The sequence below is a fragment of the Eurosta solidaginis genome, chromosome 2, assembly GCF_040869045.1.
Source record: "Eurosta solidaginis isolate ZX-2024a chromosome 2, ASM4086904v1, whole genome shotgun sequence".
Lineage (NCBI taxonomy): Eukaryota > Metazoa > Arthropoda > Insecta > Diptera > Tephritidae > Eurosta > Eurosta solidaginis.
The window spans coordinates 57,737,541-57,760,912 of NC_090320.1; the positions used below are offsets into that span (position 1 = coordinate 57,737,541).

The 23,372-nt window shown below is 41.7% G+C and overlaps 1 protein-coding gene across 5 annotated transcripts in view; it reads left to right on the forward strand.

The window, feature by feature from the left end:
• LOC137239794 (inactive dipeptidyl peptidase 10) overlaps positions 1-23,372 on the forward strand; it is a 159,818-nt gene that overhangs the window by 99,716 nt on the left and 36,730 nt on the right. The gene's annotated exons all lie outside the window — the stretch shown is intronic.

Sequence of the window (23,372 nt, forward strand, 5' to 3'; positions counted from 1 at the left end):
CAATAGTATACAAAACATAAGTGCTTGTTATTGTTGTAGCGATAAAGACACTCCTCGAAGGTTTTGGAGAGTACAATCGATGTTGCTGATCCTTTGCCGGTACCATTAAGGTAAAAGCCCGATCATCTCGGGAACGATTTTTATGACAATATTGAACCTTCCAGGAGGCGTAGCGTAAAAGGGTAGAGACATTGACATTGATACATTATAACAGATCATCTCACCCGTCCAGGTTGCTAGTAGTGATGTGAGAAAACGGGACTGTGTGTCGAGCAGTTTACTTTCAAAAGCTTAGGTTAGGTCGTGTTACTATTCTCGTATCTCCTTTGGGTGGAAGGGTAATCTCTGTACATACTGTTTTTAAATCAGTGTAGAAAGGACACTGGTTGGTTGGTTATTGTGCCGCCCAAACACCAAAGATTCAAGCCCAAGTGGCGTTATTTTGATGCACATTTCTCCTGGAACTGCTGCTGGTTTAGTATGGCTATCCGATACTCCGTTCAAACTATTTGGTGCCAACGATGAGACAAATGAATGATATATTTTACAGAGCATTTAGCTACATCCGTAAGTTCCGGAAGTAGTAGCCCATAGTTAGAAACCTAGCGTGTGCTAGAGCTGGGATTAAGACATGTAGTTTGCGACTGTTTCTTTGCTGCCTTTCTTGCCGCGGCTCCTGCAAATTTTGTTAAAAGTGATCCTCATTTAGTGAACCGTGATTTTGGCAGTGATCGTTAAGTCCTCTGTACTTCTTCTGTCATAATTCAGCCGAGTGTGCTTGGTTATCCTTCAGCTGTCCGAGAAGTAACAGTAAGAGACTGCTTACTCCATGAATCTGCTATGTATGTTTCTTTTGATTAACGTAAGTGGACGATGCATCTCGACCGCCTCCGCTGCCTTTAGCAGTGCCCCTGCCTTTACAATTTCGTCTGCTTTCTCGTTGTCCTCGATGGTCCTGTGGTAAGATAATCATATAAGAGTTATGTCTGCGAAGTTAGCTGCGGCTTGAAGCGACCTTTTTTAGCTCCTGATGGCCTTAGACGAAGTGATGTGAGAGTTAAGCGCTATGAGCGCTGCTTGGTCTGAGGACATGCACACCTCGCACCTCGTATATAGCCACATCATGGAAGGAAAGTTGACTGGTGAGCATCCAACGGCTACACAAAATCGTATGGGACACTGATGGCTCGGCGTTCGAGATAAAGACAGCACTGGTCCTTGAGTGCATAGATAAGCTGAACCAATTAGAGGTACACAAGGCATCGAATCTCAGCTGGTGGGTCTTGTGCAGCAATTGCTGCTATGCAGTGTTGTACAGGCAGAACTTGCAGGGGTATCGGTGAGCAGGTTCGTCAGTAGGGGAACTCCCCAAGGTGGAGTCCTATCCCCTCTGCTGTGGGTCTTGGCAGTGAATCAGCTGCTAAGGGACGTGGAGGAGGGGAGGGGCTGTAAAGCTATAGCATATGCTGACGACCTTGCCTTGGTGATAAGTGGGAAGTTTCCACAAACTCTCTGCGATATGATGCAGGTGGAATTAAGAAGGGTCGAAGCATGGGCCGTTGATGATGGTCTGGGCGTGACACCAAATAAAACGGAGCTGGTGCTCTTTACGAGGAGGTATAAGATACCACGTCTCTCAACTCCAGTGCTGGCAAACACAGTGCTTAAGTTAATTGAGTCCGCCAACTATGTAGGGCTCACACTTGATAAGAAATTGAACTCGACACAAAACACCACGGAAGGTGTCCGTAAGGAAACGGTTGCCCTCTACACATGTAAAGGGGCAATTGGACGGAAATGGGGTATGTCCCCTATGATAGTACATTGGATATACACGGCCATAGTTAGGACAATATTGATATACGGGGTGGCGGTATGGTGGCCCGCCCTGAATAAATCCTCGACGGTTCTTGCTCTTCAAAAGGTGCAAAGATCTGCACTACTATGTATAAGCGGAGAATTCCGCACAACGCCAACGGAGGCTATAAATGTAATACTGAACCTACTTCCCATAGATATAGTAGGCATTAAATATGCAGCATTTGCAGCTATCAGGCTGAGGAAACTGACCACATGGTTTCACTGCAAACATACTGAAATTCTCGACAGATTCTGCGTACCAGAACGGACAGATTTCTGCAAACCACATACCAACTTTAACAAGGGATACGAGATATTAATCCCTGAGAGGGAACAGTGGGTGAATGACCCTGATTGGGCCACTAACAGCATTCAGATCTACACAGATGGATCTAAACTGGATAACAGGGGCGGAGGGGGTGTCTACTCGGAACGATTGGAGATACAAAGATCGTTTCGCCTTCCGCATCACTGTAGCGTATTTCAGGCCGAGCTTGCGGCCATACAAGACGCTGTGGACTGGCTTACGGAGAAGGCAGTCTCTCAGAAGCACATTTATATTTTCTCAGACAGTCAAGCAGCACTGAAAGCCCTTGACTTTGCCACATCTAATTCTGAAACTGTAGTAGGCTGCCGCAGATCACTTAACGTGATGGCTTAACAGTTTACTCTGCATCTGGTGTTGGTTCCGGGACATAAGGGCATACCAGGTAATGAGATGGCGGATGAGCTTGCAAGAAAGGGTACCTCCCTTCCACTTTCGCCATCCTGGAAGAGGTTGGGCATGCCGCTCTCCACCTGCAAGCTCAAGATAAAGGAGGCTCTACTGATGTAAGCGGGAGCCAGGTGGAAGCATCATGATAGATGCCACACGGCAAAGCTCACATGGCCGGAATGGAATGAGAAGAGATCACGAGAGTTTCTCACCCTCCGTAAGAGGGATATTTCTTTAGTTGTAGGTCTTCTTACGGGTCATATTTGTATTGGACCGCATGCGGAAAGGATTGGAGCTCCATTTAATGATTATTGTGGAAGCTGCGGCAACGAAGACGAACCTGAAACTGTTAGGCATCTACTCTGTGAATGTCCAGTGCTCGGTAGAAGAAGGCAATGTTTTGTGGGCAAGATGTTTCTCGTAGATCTGACTGATATATCTGAGGTCAATACACGACGCTTAGTTAGCTTCATAAACTCAACGAAGTGGTTTGATTAGGAGATTAGGAACAAATCCGAGTGGTTTCACAATGGGCCTATAAAGGCCTAAGTGTGCTGCTCCAATGTCGACGGCAGCCACTTGAACCTCACCTAACCTAACCTAGAGGTACACAACGTAGTACTGTTGGCCTGGGTCCCAGGCCACAAGAGAGTTGAGGGTAATGAGCAGGTGGACAACCTGCCCAGAGAGGCAGCAACGGCACGACCCATCGGAGCCGAGCTGTTCCTGCCAGTTGGCCCACAGGAAATTTGTGGGCATTTATTAGTACAAGCGATGGCCAGATTTGAGACAATCTAAGTTACTGTTAGAAGGTTATAACACAACCCGCTATAGGGCAATAATAGGCCTCCCAAAAACCTATGAATCCTAACAGCTATTCTTACAGAACGTTGTAGACTGAACAGCCACATGCAGAAACAGGGCATACTATCGAATAACACATGCCGATTTTGCAATCGATCAGCTGGAATGTGACATTATCTCAAGACGAAGGGCTCACCATGGCCATATTATTCCCACATTCAATCCCTTAAGCCAGGAGAACTGCTAGGGTTCATCAAGGAAATCGGCTTGGATGATGTGCTGTGAAAGAGCTGAGGGCACAATAGACCAATGGTCGCAGTGCAATACTCAATAAATTATCTACCTATCTATCAAGAATTTGGGTAATATACCCTGCTTATTTTAGGCGAATGAAGGCTATGCACGCCTTTTCGACTCTACCATCGATATTCCATTTCCAGCTAGGCTTGCTGTCCATCTCGACACCCAGAACTATTATGTTCCTAATGCTTTTATTATCGGAATATTTGAAGTAAATGCTTTGGAAAATCCAATTTCAGGGGCTTGATTTTGATAAGGTCTGCGTAGAAATCAAACGGAGAAAAACTCCTCGCAACAAGTGCAACTGAGGATTGAGTAGGCAATTGCAAAGTAAGGTTCGCTTTCGGCGAACAAAAATCATGCTCCAGAAGTCTCTCATCAGATCTTCGGAATCATAGATGGTAACGTGATCCCATGAGACAACGATTGGAGTGTTTGAAACAAAAAATTCTCTGAAGATTTATAGTCCTGTCCGTGATGCTAACGGCGAGTTGCGAAGGAGGTAGTGCAACGAATACAAGTTTAAAGTCGTCGACGGCTACGTCTTGTTATGTGGAAAAAGGCGCGGATATGCGCCAATTAGTGATGATAATGCTCAATGTTTGAGGGAAGGGCTTTAAGTAGGCGGCTATGTGAAAAAATGCTTCGTTTAGTCAAAAGCATTAGTTTGGCTTAACCAAACAAATAATAAAGTATATTTCTCCTTCTAGGGTGCCGGTTTAAATTTTGAAAGATATATGTAGATTATGCCAAGAAGCAATCTGTTGCTTTCAAGAAAAAAAAAACGGTGGCCGGTGTTGGTCGGAAATACGTCACTGTCGATCAGTTGCTTGCTAGGTCTCGGTATTATCAGAAGCGTGGTTGATGAAGGTCTGGTCATTTTTTTGACTATTCGGTCAAACTTCATTAGAAAATTCTAACGGTAAACTAGTTAATTTGTCTAACTGTTCGGTTGTTTATTGCTGGGCAGGTATTATGTTTAGAAATGCATACACATACTACATACACATGCTCGAACATCTGTATGCATGGCGTAAAGTTTTTTTGCTTTTTCTTTTATAAAATTTGCCCGTTTCCATTTCCGGAGTGAATTCCTTGTGGCGCGTGTCTCGAATTACGCTCCAGAGGCAGGAGACTTAATAATGTAAAAACCTGTAGTTGGCGTGCACATAGCAGTTAGATCTATTTACAGCTAGAAATATTTTTATAGTTAAAAAAGCAAGGTAATCTTGATTGCTCATTGCAAAATTGGTACTAAATACAAATTAAAAACCTTTTAATACCCAGTTGCGTTAGCAAGTAGTTTACTATTATGAATTTGGTTATCGCGGGTTTTGATTTGGTTTGGTTGATTTTCCGACAGGGTGGATAATTTATGTATATTAGAACGCTTATGCGTCATTCCTTGCCAAATTTCATTTGGAGATAAACTGGTTTTGGAGTTTCTACATCTGCAGTGTCCTTTTTTGTTCTGAAGATGACACAACGCTGAAGCCGGTTTGTCTCCAAACCAGATTTAACACGGATAACGGAAATTTGGTGATTTATATTTTCCATCGTTTGAACCATTCAAAACTCCAGGGCCGGACGGAGTTACACCTATATAACTGCAACAATCACTGGAATGCAGCATTAACTGGCTATACGCTATAATAGGAGGTGTCGTGGTACTTAACCACATCCCACGTACATGGAAAAGACCGGCGGTATTTATTCCCAAGGCAGGCAAAGCGTGCCAAGCGAAACCAAAAGACTTCAGACCCACCAGTCTCTCTTCGTTTCATCTAAAGGCGTTGGAGAGGCTGAGAGACATTGGAAGCTACTCAAAGGCAATCATCGATGTTGTAAAAGGCTTAAGAAGGTAGATGCCATGGACGTAAAGTAGAGCGAATGCTGGAAGATGAAAACTTACAAAGAAAACTAGCACCCTAGTCCCAGTAGCACGAAGAAAGCTAGCTCTGGTGATAGGACATACGCCGCTAAAGCTGCAAGCAGAGGAAAGAAGGAAAACGTCATACCTAGGATCCATGTACTTTGAAAAAGTACGAAGAAAGGTAGACAAACCAAAAGAGGTAGCAAGGATATGTCCGCTTAGTCGGGTAACTCAAGCACAAAAAGTAACGTTATGGCTCCAGTTGTACCTCAGAATATGAGCAGCATAGCAAAGAAGTCGCTGACAATGGCGTTACTTCATCGCTGCAACGTCAATAAGTAGGATGATGGAAATAAACATCAGCGGGTTAGGGGGCTTATAATATAGTAGCGGCATATATGGTATACCTATCGTAAGAGGCGACAATGATTCAAGGAGTTGTGTAGCGCAAACCTGTCAAGGGTATGCCAGTGCAATTTATAGTTTCTTCAACCCAATTGTCAACTTCAGCTACCCGTGGCGAATAGAGTTTCTTTAGTAGCAGAGGCTTTGGCGTTCCCAAGTTCTTCATGAAACTAGGTCGTCGTTGGTAGAATGGTATAGAAGATTTAATGTGATCATATTACTTACACCTTACACCTCAATGATGCTTGTTACCACACCGTACCGGATCTACATATATCCGGCAAAAGATCAAGAACATCGATAACGCACACACAAAACCTTCGGGGAGTGCCTTTATCGCTACACAAAGGATGAAAATATTGATCCAACGCCATTGGCACTGTTTGGCTATAGGTACTCGTTTTTTCTATTGGTACCTCTGCTTATTTAGCATTCGAAGTTTTGCCGACACCGAGTTCCTTATAGAAGGAGGGGCTCGAATGAATTTGAGCGTTCAACGTGGTCAAATCTCTGCTCTTTTCCAGAAGGTACCGTATCAATATTTGGCAAAGTACCATCATAATCGAAAAAACTTCCAAAAACCTTCGCGCAGTCGCCTTACCGCTTCTCTTGAGAAGAACTAGGTTTTAGATGTCGGACGATGGTCTGCTCCTGTTGCAGTCCCACAACCGGAGTTATTTCTATTTCCTACTTAAAGTAAAAATATAATAGATGAAACATTCACTGTTCTCCTTGAGCAGAGTCAAATCGCGGTCTCTGTCTGAAATACATACATACAAAAGCTGAATGCAAAAATTAAATCATCATAAATCAAATCTGCTGACCTTAGAATTCATTTATCCAACGACGAATTCGACGACAATAACTTTCATTCTCTTTGTATTTTTGCTGTCCCTTTTGCTTGATTCAGAAAATGCCTTAATGAATTGGTAATTTCCACGACAATGACTTTGAGATTTTGCATAGAAAAATTACAAATTATTTCTTGCCACCTTTGTGTTATTGGAAAGAAAAAAACATTAGGGTGATGCACTCAGTCTTGCAACGTGCACGGATTGCATGCATTTTTTAAATACTACGACAACATTTACAAGACTATGAGAGCATTGCAAATCAAATAATAGAGCATAAGTAAGAAATGTCAAAAAATTGGCACATAAAATAACCAAATATAACCAAGAAGTAAAGGTGTCTAAGTTCGGTTGTAATCGAACATTATATACTCAGCGTGAGCTTCAATTGTACATTTCACTTCAGATAAATTACTTTTCTACGTGGCACCGCCGGTTAAAAAAAATATCCCCCCAATTCCCCTTACAATACAACTTGTTAAAATAAATATCATTGATTCAAAACTTTTTTTTGCTGAGTTATAGCTTATTATTCTAGTCTACGACCCTTTTAAATTTGTTTTATATCTAAGTTGCCGTGGTCTTTAACCGATCCCGTCCATTTTCATTAGAAATATTTTCTACTATAGGGAAAATTTGTGTACCCAATTTTATTACGATCCGTTAATTTTTCTCCGAGTTATGGCTCCCGAAACATAGAAAATTTCTTAGTCATAAAAGGGGCGTTGCCACCCCCATTTTTTAAAATTTGAAGTTTTTCCTATTCATTGTTATAAATCTACTTGGGAAATGAAATACCATTGATATAAAGCGTCCACGACCCTTTTAAAAATCATTTGTATAAAAGTGGGCGTGGTCCTTAACCGATTTCGTTAATTTTTCTTCATAGCATTCCTTAGAGTAAAGGCAACCTCTCTGCCGAATTTTGTTACGATAGGTTTAACGATTTTTGATTTATGATTAATAATATTTGTAAAATTGATTTATCACAAGTGGGCGGTGCCACGCCCATTTTAAAATTGTTTTTTTAAATTTTTACCAAGAGTCTAAATATCAGTCCACACGTCACATTTCTACATTTTAGGTGTATTATTTACTAAATAATCAGGTTTTTTGTGTTTTCCAAAATTTTATATATATAAAAAGTGGGCGTGGTTATCATCCGATTTCGCTCATTTTCAATACCAATCAATTCTGCGTCCACATAAGCTCGCGTACCAAATTTGATGAAGATATATCAATATTTACTCAAGTTATCGTGTTAACGGGCAGACGGACGGACGTACGGACGGATGGACATGGCTCAATCAAATTTTTTTTCGATACTGATGATTTTGATATATGGAAGTCGATATCTATCTCGATTCCTTTATACCTGTACAACGAACCGTTATCCAATCACAGTTATTATACTCTGTGTACAAAGCACGCTGAGTATAAAAAATATTTAAAAAAATTGTTAACCTTTTCGGGAGGGAAATGTCGTTAAAGCGGGATTGATTTTTATATCCTACCATTCGTTGCACGAAAATATACATATGTTTGAGCGGCCGCCGTGGTGTGACGGTAGCGTGCTCCGCCTACCACACCGATGATCTGAAAAGAAACATCAAAATTTTAAAAGTTTTTTCAATTAGAAGAAAACTTTTCTAAGCGGGGTCGCTCCTCGGCAGTGTTTGGAAATCACTCCGAGTGTATTTCTGCCATGAAAAAGCATTCGTGAAAACTCATCGGCCCAGCAGATGCCGTTCGGAGTCGGCATAAAATATGTAGGTCCCGTTCCGCCAATTTGTAGGAAACTTAGAAGAAGCAGGACGCAAATTGAAAGAGAAGCTCGGCCCTAAATCTCTTCAGAGGTTATCGCGCCTTACATTTTTTCTTTGAGCATACTATAAATTGCATGGATTTCATATAATTTATTGTTTTATTTTGTTGTTGTCAGTTTACAATCCGTGCAATCCATGCATTCCGTGCACTGTTTGTAAGACAAAACGAGTCCCCATAATGTAATCTGTATGAAGCTGTTGCATTTATTATAACACAAAAATCATACACGAATCTAAAGAGGATGTGCGAATGAATAGCCAATATACCGTTAGTTGTATAAGGCTAAATCTTTTGTTTTGAGCTTTCGTCTCGTCGTTACGTTTGACAGGCACTTCGTGATAAAGTGAACTCTCAAATGACCCCGATCATCGCATTGTAAGAGCTTTGCAGACACACAAACACACTCTCAAATATTTATTGAGCTGGATATTATGTAATAATTATGATAAAATCTCTGATGAATAGCTATTGAAGGCATTGTACATATTCGTTATATCTCTTGTTTCGGTCAAGGATGAGAGTCTTTTTTGTTAGCACTTGCTTGGTATTCGATTTTTTAGTGGGTTGTATATGTATTACAGTGTGGACATTCGTATATATTTTCTTACTAGGGAAGCTGCGAATAGTCGCATTCTTTTGAGTGGGTGAATGGAATCTGAGGCTCGCCTTAGCTTTAGAACCACCTAAATTCCATGACTAGGTCTAGGCTTGCTAAAAAGAAATAGCAAATTTTCAAGTTCGTACGGCTTTCCCATTTTACTCGAAACTAGAAAGCAAATGAGCTAAATGGATTGGGATTCGACTCGATTGTCATAATAGAGTCACTTCCTTTTTTGTGAGAGAAGCGCCTTGAGCTGTCACAAGCAGAAGCATCCCCAGATGAATATAAACTACACACTGAAGCGCTAGTCCACATACCCGAAGTTTGGCGGGTTCACGAAAATCGTTGCCGTGACAGTCTGGGTAGTACAAAGAAGGGTCCAGTGCCAAAGAGTACAGAATTCATATCCGTGAAAAGGGTACGTACCACTCCTTTAAACCTTTGGACCTTGAGTGAGGTGGACAGCTCCATCCGACCGCCGTTTAGTTGTCTCCTAGGGAGAAACGACGAATATGAAAACAGGGCAACGGACTTGCTATGGACCATTAAGGTTGACAGCGAAGTCTCCAGGTCCTTATGGCCATGCTTGGAAAAGACAACCAGCCTCCTTCTCATAATTACAAGTCATTGTGCTATCGTACAAATGCTCCGACGGTGGCGATTACCAACCAGCTCCATATGCAGAAGCTGTCAGGATGAGGAGGAAGAGGAGTCGATCTACCACTTTCTCTACCGATGCTCGGCGCTTCAAAGAAGAAGGCTCAGATTTCTGAGCTCACGCTTCTTCGACATCCTGGCAGAGGTTGGGAAGGCGAACGTCTCGCTTCTTCTTGGGTTCATCAGGGAAAGCAAGTGGTTCGTTGAGGACCACTAGGAGGGAATGGGGCTAAACAAATTTGCCGCCACTCTGTACTTACTGCGGTCACTCACAATGGACAAAAATGTCTCCGAGCGGAAGTGTGGGTAACACCCACGCACGCCCGCTTAACCTAACCTAACTTTTGGACCTTCGGGAAAAATTTGTGTTTACCATAACAACAATAACAAATAGCGGAACTTAGGACTGCTACAACAACTACAACAACAACCACAGCGAAGCTTAGGCTTAAGGCGACATCATAAAAGGGTCAGGCCCATGGGACAATCCAACGTCAAGAACAAACATTGGTGGAGCCTCGAGAAGATGTCAAAAGAGATTCCTGTTGTCTGGGGCCTGATATCGTCAGCAGAGTTGGATACAGTCATAACGGAAAAAAAATAAATGTAAGGTGCCATAACCTCCGCAGAGATTTTAGGTCGAGCTTCTCTTCCAATTTGCGTCGTGCTCCTTTTTAATTTTTCCTAGAAATTGGCGGGACGGGACCTACTTGTTTTATGCCGACTCCGAACGGCATCTGCGAGGCAGATGAGTTTTCACTGAAAGCTTTTGATGGCATAAATACACTCTGAGTGCTTGCCAAACACTGCCGAGGGTCGACGCCGCTTAGAAAAATTTTCTTCTAATTGAAAAATGTTATTTCTAAAATTTTGATGTTGCTTTGCCCGGGGTGTGAACCCAGGCCATTCGGTGTGGTAGGCGAAGATGGCTACCATGTCTCAGAAGAGAAGATTAACAATTTTCAGCGAGAGTCCTGAAAAACCATAAAACTCCAGAACCAGACTGTTTACCAGCAGAAAATATTAAGGAAAATTGTTTAAACTAGGCCCAAAGCCTCTGTTGAATATAAAGAATACATGTCCAAAGTACGGGGTTTTCTATGACATATATACTACTAGTTTTAATTGACTAGGGTAATGGGGACCTAAACGCGTTATCAGCATGCCGGCTATAAACCAGTAGGACCATCACCCAGAAAGCATTGCTTCAGATCTGTAAAATGGACTAAACGTGCAATGAAAGACGGCTTTGTTGGCATAGAAGAAGCACACCAAGGGAACGCCATAACTACGAAAATATTAATTCTTGGTGCTGATCTAGTTGTCAGGTACGTAGATAACATTGGCGCATTAAATCCCGAAACAAAGAAGAAGCAGCAGAGTAAAGATTCCAAGTAAGCTCTGAAAATGGACCGGAAAAAGGGTTATGATTTTCGAATTTTTACAACTAAATTTGGGCTCTATGGTCGCTCGGTCCTATTTATCAACATGTATTTCGAAGCGCTTAATCTGAAGCTGTTGTTCTTTTAGGGCCAAGAAGCTTAAAAAGGGCAGACTTTTTCCAATTACTACTTAAAAATGCATATCTTTCGTTTGTTCAAACTTCTGAGGTTGACTCCGCCAAAAGCTGCTTTAGTTCTGCATGCGCTTTGTATACTTTTGAGCGCGACAATGCTGGCCTAATCCTGTCAACAGTACCACACACGAAACATTTAAGAAAAAAGCACCCTAATTAGCTCCAAGTAGTGCTGATAGGTACAAGCTTTGCCCTTTTAGATATAAAAACCTAACAAGTTATCCCATTTCCCTCTACAATATTTGGCTACTTGTTACGATAGCAAACTACCTACCAAGGCCAAGCAATGTGCGGCCTTTTCTTCTCTCGGCTGCGAGAGTTATTCGGCTGGAGAGACAATGTGGATGGCTTTAAGAATCTGGATTCGCTTCGTCGGACTATTGCGCTCCGACTGCATTTTTCGATATGGAGTACGAGGTTGTTATGCCGGATAGGGTTTATTGGTTGAAGGAGCCGCCGGACTTTATCGATAGGATACAGATATATAACGACGGCTCCAAACTGGATAAAAAGATGGGAGGGGTCTTTGCACCTCAACTAGGGTGGAATCTATCCTTTAGCCTACCCGATCATTTCAGCGTCCTTCAGGCTGAGGTGGCTGCTATAAATGAGGCCGTTGATCACCTGAGAAATGATACCCACGCCTATAATCAAATTTGTATTTATTCTGACAGCCAAGCTGCACTAAAAGTGCTTGCATCGGTCACATGTAAGTCCAGTACAGTAGAGAAGTGCCACAAATATCTTAACAAGATCGCTGAGCAAACTTCCCTCAGTCTGGTATGGGTGCCTGGACACTCCGCTATACCGGGCAATGAGATGGCTGACGAACTTGTAAGAGGTGGCACATCCGTTCCGCTTTCGTCGTCCTGGAAGGGCATGCCGCTCGCTACCTGTAAGCTCACTTGGAAAGGGATTTTCCTTAGGGAAGCGGGTGTGAGATGGAGCAATCTCGAATCCTGCTACCACACCAAGCTCGTGTGGCCTGAATGGGACGTGAGACGCACAAGAAGTCTCATTCTTCTTGGAAGGGGGGACATATCTCTGGTGGTTGGACTTATAATCGGCCACATAGCAATCGGGAAGTATGCACAACGGCTGGCTGTTCCCTATAATGATTACTGCAGGAGCTGCGAAGACGAAGAGGAGATAGAAACCGTCAAGCATTTTCTATTTTCTGTGCGATTGTCCTGCCCTTTGGCGCAAAAAATCTCTGGGATCTCCCTTCTTTGACGATCTTTGTGATCTGGCTAAGTTGGAGCCTAAGAAATTCCTAACATTTGCTGAATCGACCTGTTGGTTTGTGTAGAGGAGAGATCCACGTGGTATCATAATGGGACCTTTTTGGGCCTAAGTGCACTGGTGCTCGCACCGGTGGCCACTCTAACCTAACTTCACCTCTCCCAAAGTTGACAGTTCAATATTAGGGTTCATCGTTCAAAGTTTTAATTGCCATAACATTGAAGACCACACTGACTGTCTTACTAGTATCTTAAGGTAGCCTCTTGGGAAATCGATGCAGGTTTGAAATAACCTTTCAGAGCGCAGGTGATGTTAAGCGATAAAAGTGGGCTTGGCATGGATATAACTTGTAAGGTAGTTATCAACTAGATGCATGGACTATTGGGTAGTAACATGGAACTAGATACTCATAAGTCCATATGTAAATAAGTCCACAATATATGTGACCATAAATCTCAAACTTATGTTAGATACTTACATATGTGTTAGGTTTCATGATTTTTCCGCGTTGCAGTATATACACACATATGTACATATAGACGTGCTGGAAGCAGATTTTATTGGCGTTTGTCTCTACTTATGTATGTATATATGTGCTCATTACATTAGGGTAGTTCTATTTAGAGCTTACGATTTGTTCGCGAACACAAGCAAGAATTTCGAGACCCAAGATATCGAGAGCTCGGCTTCTCGGGGGAAAAGCTCCCGAGACTGCGATAGCAACATCGTCCGCATATGCTGCCATCTGTTTTTTTTTTTAAGCTCGAGTAGTATCTCGTGCTACAACTAACAGTAGTGGGGAAAGTACACCATTTTGGGGTGTTCCTTTTGCCACGTTTCGGGTCGTTGTCCACGATCCCATGTTTGCCTCCATAGTTCTGTTCTTCAGCGTTTATTGTGTCCAACCGCATATGCGGTTGTTTACTCTGGCCCTTTGGGGGGCTTTGACAATAGCGCTGGTTTCTATATACTGGAATGCAATCTCTATGTCTAGGAAACCAGATAGGGTGTAATGCTTGTAGTGAAGCGATTTTTTTTTAACGTACCAATGATCTCGGTTTCTGTTAACCTACCCTTCATGTAAGCTTGCTGCGCCTTTGAGAGGTTTGGCCCTGTTATTGGTGACCTATTATAGGTGGTGTGGTGGTAGCGTGCTCTGTCTACCACACTGAAGATCGTGGGCAAAGCAACATCAAAATTTTAGAAACAAGTTTTTTGGATTAGAAGAAAGTTTTTCTCAGCGGAGTCGCTGCACGACAGTGATTTGCCAAGCATTGCGAGTGTATTTCAGCCATGTAAAGCTTCTAAGTGATGGCTCATCTGTCTTGCAGATGCCGTAGGTCCCGTCACGCCATTTTATAGGAAAAATTAAAAGCAGTACAACAAAAATTGGAGAAGGAGCTCGGCCTAAAATCTTTATATATAAAAATCACGTGTCACATTGTTTGTCCGCGATGGACTCCTAAACTACTGAACCGATTTTTTTGTGTACCCCGTGTGTAGTTTGACCTAACTTGAAATATAGGATATGTTATATCTCAGCTTATAGTCGCAATATTATTTTACTGCAAATTTTTTATATGTTTATACGTAATATTTTCAGGTGGGATATACTTCCGTGTAATTGGTTGGTGTTTAATTAAAAAACGTGCTTATCAATAAAAAATATTATAGCGAATGATATCAAGTATAGCACATCACCAGGCCCGACGAGAGGGAGGGGGCTACCCCCGGGCCTGGGTCTCTGAGGGGGCCCGCGATTTAGAGATACTAAGACATTTTTTTAATTCAGGGTGGTTGTTGTTGTTGTTGTTGTTGTAGCGATAAGGTTGCTCCCCGAAGGCTTTGGGGAGTGTTATCGATGTGATGGTCCTTTGCTGGATACAAATCCAGTACGCTCCGGTACCACAGCACCATTAAGGTGCTAGCCCGACCATCTCGGGAACGATTTATGTGGCCACATTAAACCTTCAGGCCATTCCCTCCCTCCCTACCCCCAAGTTCCATGAGGAGCTTGGGGTCGCCAGAGCCTCGTCTGTTAGTGAAACAGGATTCGCCGCGGATAGGTGAGGTTGACAATTGGGTTTGGATAAGCTATATATTGCGCTGGCAACCTAAAAGGTTGCGCTACACAGCCCTTTGAATCTGGTATTTTAGTCGCCTCTTACGACAGGCATACCTACCGCGGGTATATTCTGATCCCCTAACCCGCTGGGGGTCTTTAGTTGTTCCATGTGAAATTTTTCAGTCGAATTTCAAAAGCAACGAATATCTGCATTTCTTTTTAATATTATAGTGAAGTATGAAAAATAAAAATCTATATATATAAAAGAAAGGCTAAAATGTGTGTTAGTTGGTTGCCGGTGTTTGAAGAAATGCGTCGGTCGATTTTGTTCAAACTTTCACACAAGTTGCGTATACCTCACGCGGTGGTTATTACATAGGCTTGGTTGCGATCGACGTACAGGGTCTCGAGATATAGGCCGAAACGTGGACCCGGCTAACCCTAGAATGTGTTTATAGAATATGGATAGCAAATGAAAGCTATTGAAGAGTGCTTTAGTGATGGTAATTTTCATACCCCTGGGTGACTAGGATCTCGAAATATAGGCCAAAACGTGGGCCCGTGAATGCCTAGACAATGTTTATACAATATGGATATCAAATGAAAGCTGTTGATGGGTGCTTTAGTACAGAGTAATATATTATACCGCTGGGTGACTAGGGTCTCGAGATAACAGCCAAAACGTGGACCCGGATACCCCAAGAATGTGTGGGTAATATGGATATAAAATGAAAGCTGTTGCTGAGAGCTCTAAAGTAATTTTCATTGTGATATTCGATTTAGTCGCATCAAGCTGGATATCTGATAAATCTGCATGCGAAGCCGAGATAAAGACATGAATTAATAATACTGTAACGAATTTACTGCAAATTCTCTTATTAGCCCTTTTTGCTAAGTTCGTGTCACTAAACTGTTGAATAAATAACTCCAATATTGAATAATGGAAAAATGGCCTTTATTAAAGTACTTCACAATAACACTTATACTCTGCAACTAGCTGGCTTAATAACCAAACTGATAGTTTAAATGAAACTGTCTTTCAAAATAATACTGCTCTTGCTCTTCCAGTTGAGCAGAGATCTGCGATGATATCTGTGCTGAAATTTGCGCCGACATTTCGGATATCCGTGCCTCTTGTGCTTCAATCTTCGCTGTTATACAGTAATCCTGCGATTCCAGCTGAGATGATATTTGCGACGACATTTCGGATATACGCGTTTCTTGTGCTTCCATCTTCGATGTTATTCGTGTCTCTTGGGATTCCATCTGTGATGACATATACGTTTTCTGTTCTTCTAGATGAGATGACATTGTCGATGTTTGAGCAGATATTGCAGCCAAAATCATGTTAAAGTTTGTGTCGTTGTCTCGTCCCCATCAGGATAAAAGACATACTCGTCCACATCAATTCCTTCTGCTTCCATTGCCTCTCGTAGCCGTGCCTGAAGTTCGAGTTTAACGCCGCTTGTATTCAATCCACGGCTCTCCAACTCCTTCTTCAGTTGCTGGATCTTCAATTCACTGAACTTTGCCATGTCCTTGTTGTCCTCCGGAATTTATTCAACAATTCCTCTTCTGACACCAATTGTAACGAATTTACTGCAAATTCTCTTATTAGCCCTTTTTGCTAAGTTCGTGTCACTAAACTGTTGAATAAATAACTCCAATATTGAATAATGGAAAAATGGCCTTTATTAAAGTACTTCACAATAACACTTATACTCTGCAACTAGCTGGCTTAATAACTAAACTGATAGTTTAAATGAAACTGGCTTTCAAAATAATACTGCTCTTGCTCGCTAGATAGCGTCTTAATCGAAACTGCTTGACAGCTCAAATCAAACTGAATTCCAGCGCCTCTACATTTGCTGCCTTATATAAGCTGGAGACATTGGTGCTTTATCGGTAACCGTATCGGTAACATTTTAACAGCTGATTCGACCAACCTTATGAGAATCAATGCAATCGATTATTGGTGCCGCTAAAGTCGTAACCGTATCGTAGCCAACCAATTGGGTTTTGGTTTACCGTCGTAACGATAAACAGCTGATTACGTTAGGGATACGGATACAGCGATACGACATACGGCACGAATGACTCCAGCTTTACTCTCTGATTTCAGCGTTCGCATCTTCTAGGCGCTTCCAGAATCTACTAGTTGCCATTAGCTCTCAAACTTCTCAGCTGTAACTTCAATTGCACGATTTTATAGCTTTTCTCATTGCATACTTTCAGGAGTATATCAGATATATGTTTGTGCATTGACTCTCCCCTGCTCGTATACGTACATGATACATATGTGTAGACGCAATTATTGTTTCGTTTATGTAGATAAATAATGATTGAATTATTTATGTGAATTCGCGTCACTGCTTAGCATCGGCTTAGAGATAGCAGCACCCCATAATTTTGCTAATATTCGTAACAATACCTATTTACGTACGTCCTATTCGATTTGCCTGAAATTTAGTATATAAATTTGCCTATATTAGTATTTACGATCCTTTTTTCCGGGGAGTAGACCAGAGACGGACTGGGACTGAGATTAGGACTAGGACTGGGACTGAGACTAGGAGTGGGTGTGGGACTGGGACTGGAACAAAATACATACCGCCCTCTGGAATACCTATGCAATAAGGGATGAAGAAGAATGAGAAGAACTTGAGAGAAGAGAAAAGAGAGAAGGAGACTGAGAAAGTGATAGAAAGAGACGAAGATGGAGATAGATGAAGCAAAAAAAGACAGAGGGAGGAGTGAATGAAAGGATTAGGGAAAAGTGAAGAGGGGGGAGGGCAGAGTTAGATGGAAAAAGCTTATTAAAATGTATGCATATAGACCAAATTCAGGGCAGAACAACGTCTGCAGGGTCTGCTAGTAATACATATAAATTTCGTGTCACGATGTTTGTCCGCGATGGACTTCTAAGCTCCTTAACCGATTTCATTCAAATTTGCACACCGTGTGCAGTTTGATCCAAATTGAAGGATATGATAACGTTCCTGTGAAGTTTCTTTTCGGGAAGTGGACTACGAACCAATCTTTTCGAGCAAATTATTTTCACGGTTCGATTTGCCTTAAATTTGGTATATAGGTAGCCCTTTCCCTAGATAAGTATGTATTTATGATACTCTTTTCCGGGAAGAGGACCAGGGACCAATCTTTTCGAGCAAATGCTGTTCTTGGTTCGATTATATGTATATATAGGTAGCCCTTTGCCAAGATTAGTATTTATGACACTTTTTTCGGGAAATGGAGCAGGGAACGATTGCGACTGGCACAGGGACTTGGACTAGGACTGGGTCTGCGACTGGGAAAAAGGGATGTAGAAGAACAAGAAGAACTATAAAGAAGAGAAAAGAGGGTAGGAGAAAGAGATAGAGTTAGACAAAGATCGAGAGATATGGATAGATGGAGCGGAAAAGAAGTGATGGAAAAGACGGAGAGGGAGAAAGAGACGCAGAAAAAGAGAAAGGCAGAGGGATATAGTGAATAAGAAGATAAGTAAAAGGGTGAGAAAGGGGAACTGAGAGTAAGAGGTGAAAAGTGCTTAAAAGTTATGCAAATAGACCAATGCTAAGGCAGAGCAATGTCTGTCGGGTCCGCTGGTGTATATATATATTATAGATATCCAAATGTCCCTCAAAAGGCTCTAGCTCCATGGATTAAATGTAAATAGTGTAAAAATGGATGTCACACAAACAAGTTGAAATTGAGAGCAAACGTCTCTACTTACAAAGATAAAAAAAAAACATAAAATCCGAAGCCCTCTCAAGATAAACATCAAATTGAGGGACTGCCTGCAGAAATTAAAACAAGTAAGGAAGGCTAAGTTCGGGTGTAACCGAACATTACATACTCAGTTGAGAGCTATGGAGACAAAATAAGGAAAATCACCATGTAGGAAAATGAACCTAGGGTAACCCTGGAATGTGGTTGTATGACATGTGTATCAAATGGAAGGTATTAAAGAGTATTTTAAGAGAGAGTAGGCCATAGTTCTATGGATGGACGCCATTTAGGGATATCGCCATAAAGGTGGACCAGGGCTGACTCTAGAATTTGTTTGTACGATATGGGTATCAAATGAAAGGTGTTACTGAGCATTTTAAGAGGGAGTGGGCCTAAGGTCTATCGGTGGACGCCTTTTCGAGATATCGACATTAAGGTGGACCAGGGGTGACTCTAGAATGTGTTTGTACGATATGGGTATCAAATGAAAGGTGGTAATGAGTATTTTAAAAGGTAATGGGCTTTAGTTCTATAGGTGAACGCCTTTTCGAGAAATCGCCATAAAGGTGGACCAGGGGTGACTCTAGAATATGTTTGTACGATATGGGTATCAAATGAAAGCTGTTAATGAGTATTTTGAAAAGGAGTGATCCTTAGTTCCATAGGTGGACGCCGTTTCGAGATATCGCCATAAAGGTGGACCAGGGGTGTCTCTAGAATATGTTTGTACGATATGGGAATCAAATGAAAGGTGTTACTGAGCATTTTAAGAGGGAGTGGGCATGAGGTCTATAGGTGGACGCCTTTTCGAGATATCATCATTAGGGTGGGCCAGGGGTGACTCTAGAATGTGTTTGTACGATATGGGTATCAAACGAAAGATGTTACTGAGCATTTTAAGAGGGAGTGGGCATTAGGTCTATATGTGGACGCCTTTTCGAGATATCGCCATTAGGGTGGGCCAGGGGTAACTCTAGAATGTTTATACGATATGGGTATCAAACGAAAGTTGTTACTGAGCATTTTAAGAGGGAGTGGGCATTAGGTCTATAGGTGGACGCCTTTTCGAGATATCGCCATTAGGGTGGGCCAGGGGTGACTCTAGAATGTGGGTGTTCGATATGGATATCAAACGAAAGGTGTTACTGAGCATTTTAAGACGGAGTGGGCATTAGGTCTATAGGTGGACGCCTTTTCGAGATATCGCCATTAGGGTGGGCCAGGGATGACTCTAGAATGTTTGTACGATATGGGTATCAAACGAAAGGTGTTACTGAGCATTTTAAGAGGGAGTGGACATTAGGTCTATAGGTGGACGCCTTTTCGAGATATCGCCATTAGGGTGGGCAAGGGGTGACTCTAGAATGTTTGTACGATATGGGTATCAAACGAAAGGTGTTACTGAGCATTTTAAGAGGGAGTGGGCATTAGGTCAATAGGTGGACGCCTTTTCGAGATATCGCCATTAGGGTGGGCCATGGGTGACTCTAGAATGTGGGTGTTCGATATGGATATCAAATTAAAGGTATTAATGAGGGTTTTAAAAGCGAGTGGCCCTTAGATGTATATGTGAAGGCGTTCTCGCGATATCGACCAAAATGTGGACCAGGTGATCCAGAAAATCATCTGTCGGGTACTGCTAATTTATTTATATGTGCAATACCACTAACAGTATTCCTGCCATGATTCCAAGGGCTGTTGATTTCGCCTTGTAGAACTTTTTCATTTTCTTCTACTTAATATGGTAGGTGTCACACCCATTTTACAAAGTTTTTTCCAAAGTTATATTTTGCGTCAATAAACCAATCCAGTTACAATGTTTCATCCCTTTTTTCGTATTTGGTATAGAATTATGGCATTTTTTTCATTTTTCGTAATTTTCGATATCGATAAAGTGGGCTTGGTTATGGTCGGATTTCGGCAATTTTTTATACCAAGATAAAGTGAGTTCAGATAAGTACGTGGGCTAAGCTTAGTAAAGATATATCGGTTTTTGCTCAAGTTATTGTGTTAACGGCCGAGCGGAAGGACAGACGGTGGACTGTGTATAAAAACTGGGCGTGGCTTCCAGCGATTTCGCCTATTTTCACAGAGAACAGTTACCGTCATAGAATCTATGCCCCTACCAAATTTGAGAAGGATTGGTAAATTTTTGTTCGACTTATGGCATTAAAAGTATTCTAGACAAACTAAATGAAAATGGGCGGAGCCACGCCCATTTTGAAATTTTCTTTTGTTTTTGTATTTTGTTGCATCATATCATTACTGGAGTTGAATTTTGACTTAATTTACTTATATAGAGTAAAGATATTAAATTTTTTGTTAAAATTTGAATTTAAAAAAAAATTTATTTAAAAAGTGGGCGTGTTCTTCATCCAATTTTGCTAATTTTTATTTAGAACATATATAGTAATAGTAGTAACGTTCCTGGCAAATTTCATCATGATATCTTCGACGACTGCCAAATGACAGCTTGCAAAACTTTTAAATTACCTTCTTGTAAAAGTGGGCGGTGCCACGCCCATTGTCCAAAATCTTACTAATTTTCTATTCTGCGTCATAACGTTAACCCATCTACCAAGTTTCATCGCTTTAACCGCCTTTGGCAATGAATTATCGCTTTTTTTCGGTTTTTCGAAATTTTCGATATCGAAAAAGTGGGCGTGGTTATAGTCCGATATCGTTCATTTTAAATAGCGATCTGAGATGAGTGCCCAGGAATCTACATACCAAATTTCATCAAGATACCTCAAAATTTACTCAAGTTATCGTGTTAACGGACAGACGGACGGACGGACGGACGGACATGGCTCAATCAAATTTTTTTTCGATACTGATGATTTTGATATATGGAAGTCTATATCTATCTCGATTCCTTTATACCTGTACAACCAACCGTTATCCAATCAAAGTTAATATACTCTGTGAGCTCTGCTCAACTGAGTATAAAAATTATTAGAAATTAGCGTTTTTACAACCCCCTTTTAAAACCAAAGCTTCACTGTGATGCATTTGCATGTCGTAAACATAGTTGTATGGGTTTTTTATTCAATCGTTTTAAAAAATGAAGATATGACTGTGACACACTTGCAGATCGTAAAATTGCTTGTGTTGTTTTTTTTAAGCGACCACAAGACACAACAGGTAGAATTGAAATTGCCCCTACCCAAAAGTTCGACCCAAAGGGGGGGACATCAGAATTCGTTTTAGAGGTATGGTTCCTTCGGCAAAGTTTCTTATTTTGATCCCTAGAATACGATTTTTACAGAGCAATGAGCAATTTTTGAACGACCCGCCCTAATGAATATCTATTTAAAATTTTATTTAATAACGTGCAGGACTGCTGATACCAGAGATTATATGCGAATGGGCCGAATGGTAGCGCGGTGCTACATAAGACCGTAAACAAGGAATGTGTAATTGGGCAGTGGTGCTTACTTTCTAACTCTGGATTTTAGCGCATTGGGTTTTGGAAAGAAGACCTTTGGTATTATTCCAAATAGAGCCCATTCTGCGTATTACAACCAAAGGTACAAGTCCGCTGAACTCATCACCTTCCAATGCAAAATTTGCATAGTCGGATCAGCTCGATGCTGGTTTTTCTGCTCCATACTCTACCGATCCTGGCTGTTATTGAAACTAACCGGGACCAATACCTTGTTGTATGTGCTGCCAAAAGATTTATAAAGAGTTCAAATTCCTATCAATGCATCTCATGGCAAATGTGGTTATACAAAACGGGCTGTTTGCATTCAGTTTGCTTTTAAGGTCGTTTTCAAATTTATATGTATGCGTTTCAGATGACTTCTACTAATAATATACTTGGTATTGTATTCGCTTTCACCTGTCATAAGTCTTGTGCTGACAGAAATTCTTCTTAATAAGTTCTAGTAGGAGAAAAAACCTCACTACTCCTGCGATATCAAACTGTAAATCTTCGGGAAACGAAAGAACCCTTTATATTACGTTGTCCTAGCATTCAAATTACAAAATTTTTTGCACAAAATATCGGTTCATGACCTCTCTACCAAAGCAAAGCAGACGCAATGGAAATGGTGTTGAACCAAAAGCATGAAAAGGCTACCCTATAACCTCCACCTACCTCTTCTAGCTCAGTGGAGGTCCCTCCTTCCTCTGCCTCCAAATAGCAGTGTCGACTGGAATACATTCATGGCCGTAGCGAAGCCTTTAAGTTTTTCTTATCTTCAGACACCATTTTTCCTTTTTTTGTCAAGAGCTAAATTTAAGCCGCAAGTTTAAGTTGGCTGATCACTGCAGTGTATTACAAGCGGAAGTTACTGCGATTAAGGATGCGTTGGATGAAATGCTATCCAGTGCTACTACGGTTAGGGAATTTAACATCTACTCTGATAGCCAAGCGGCTATCATGGCCTTGATCTCAACTACAGTGCGATCGAGGGTGGTCTGGGAGTGCCTGACCTCGCTTTCGATTGCATCGAAATAGTTTACAATTAAGATTATCTGAGTCCCGGGCCATAGTGATATCCAGGGTAACTGTCAAGCGGATCTCTTAGCACGCATCGGTACAACTGTACCGGATGAAGATGGATTTCGGGATTCTTCTGGCCACCTGTGGATTGCTCCTCAATAGCTAGGCCTCGAGTCAACTTAGCAAACATTGGGCGGACACGATTTATTGCAGGGTAGCAAAATCTTTCTGACCGAAAGTGGATGGCAGGAGGTCTGCTGAAATAATTGGGTTCACCAAGGCTGACCTATCAATGGAAATTGGGGTTCTGACAGGGCACTGTCTCATGGCTATCCATGCGGTACGTCTCAATATACTGGAAACTCCATTCTGCTGCAGCTGTATGGAGCTGAGGATGATGAGGTGGAATAACCAAAT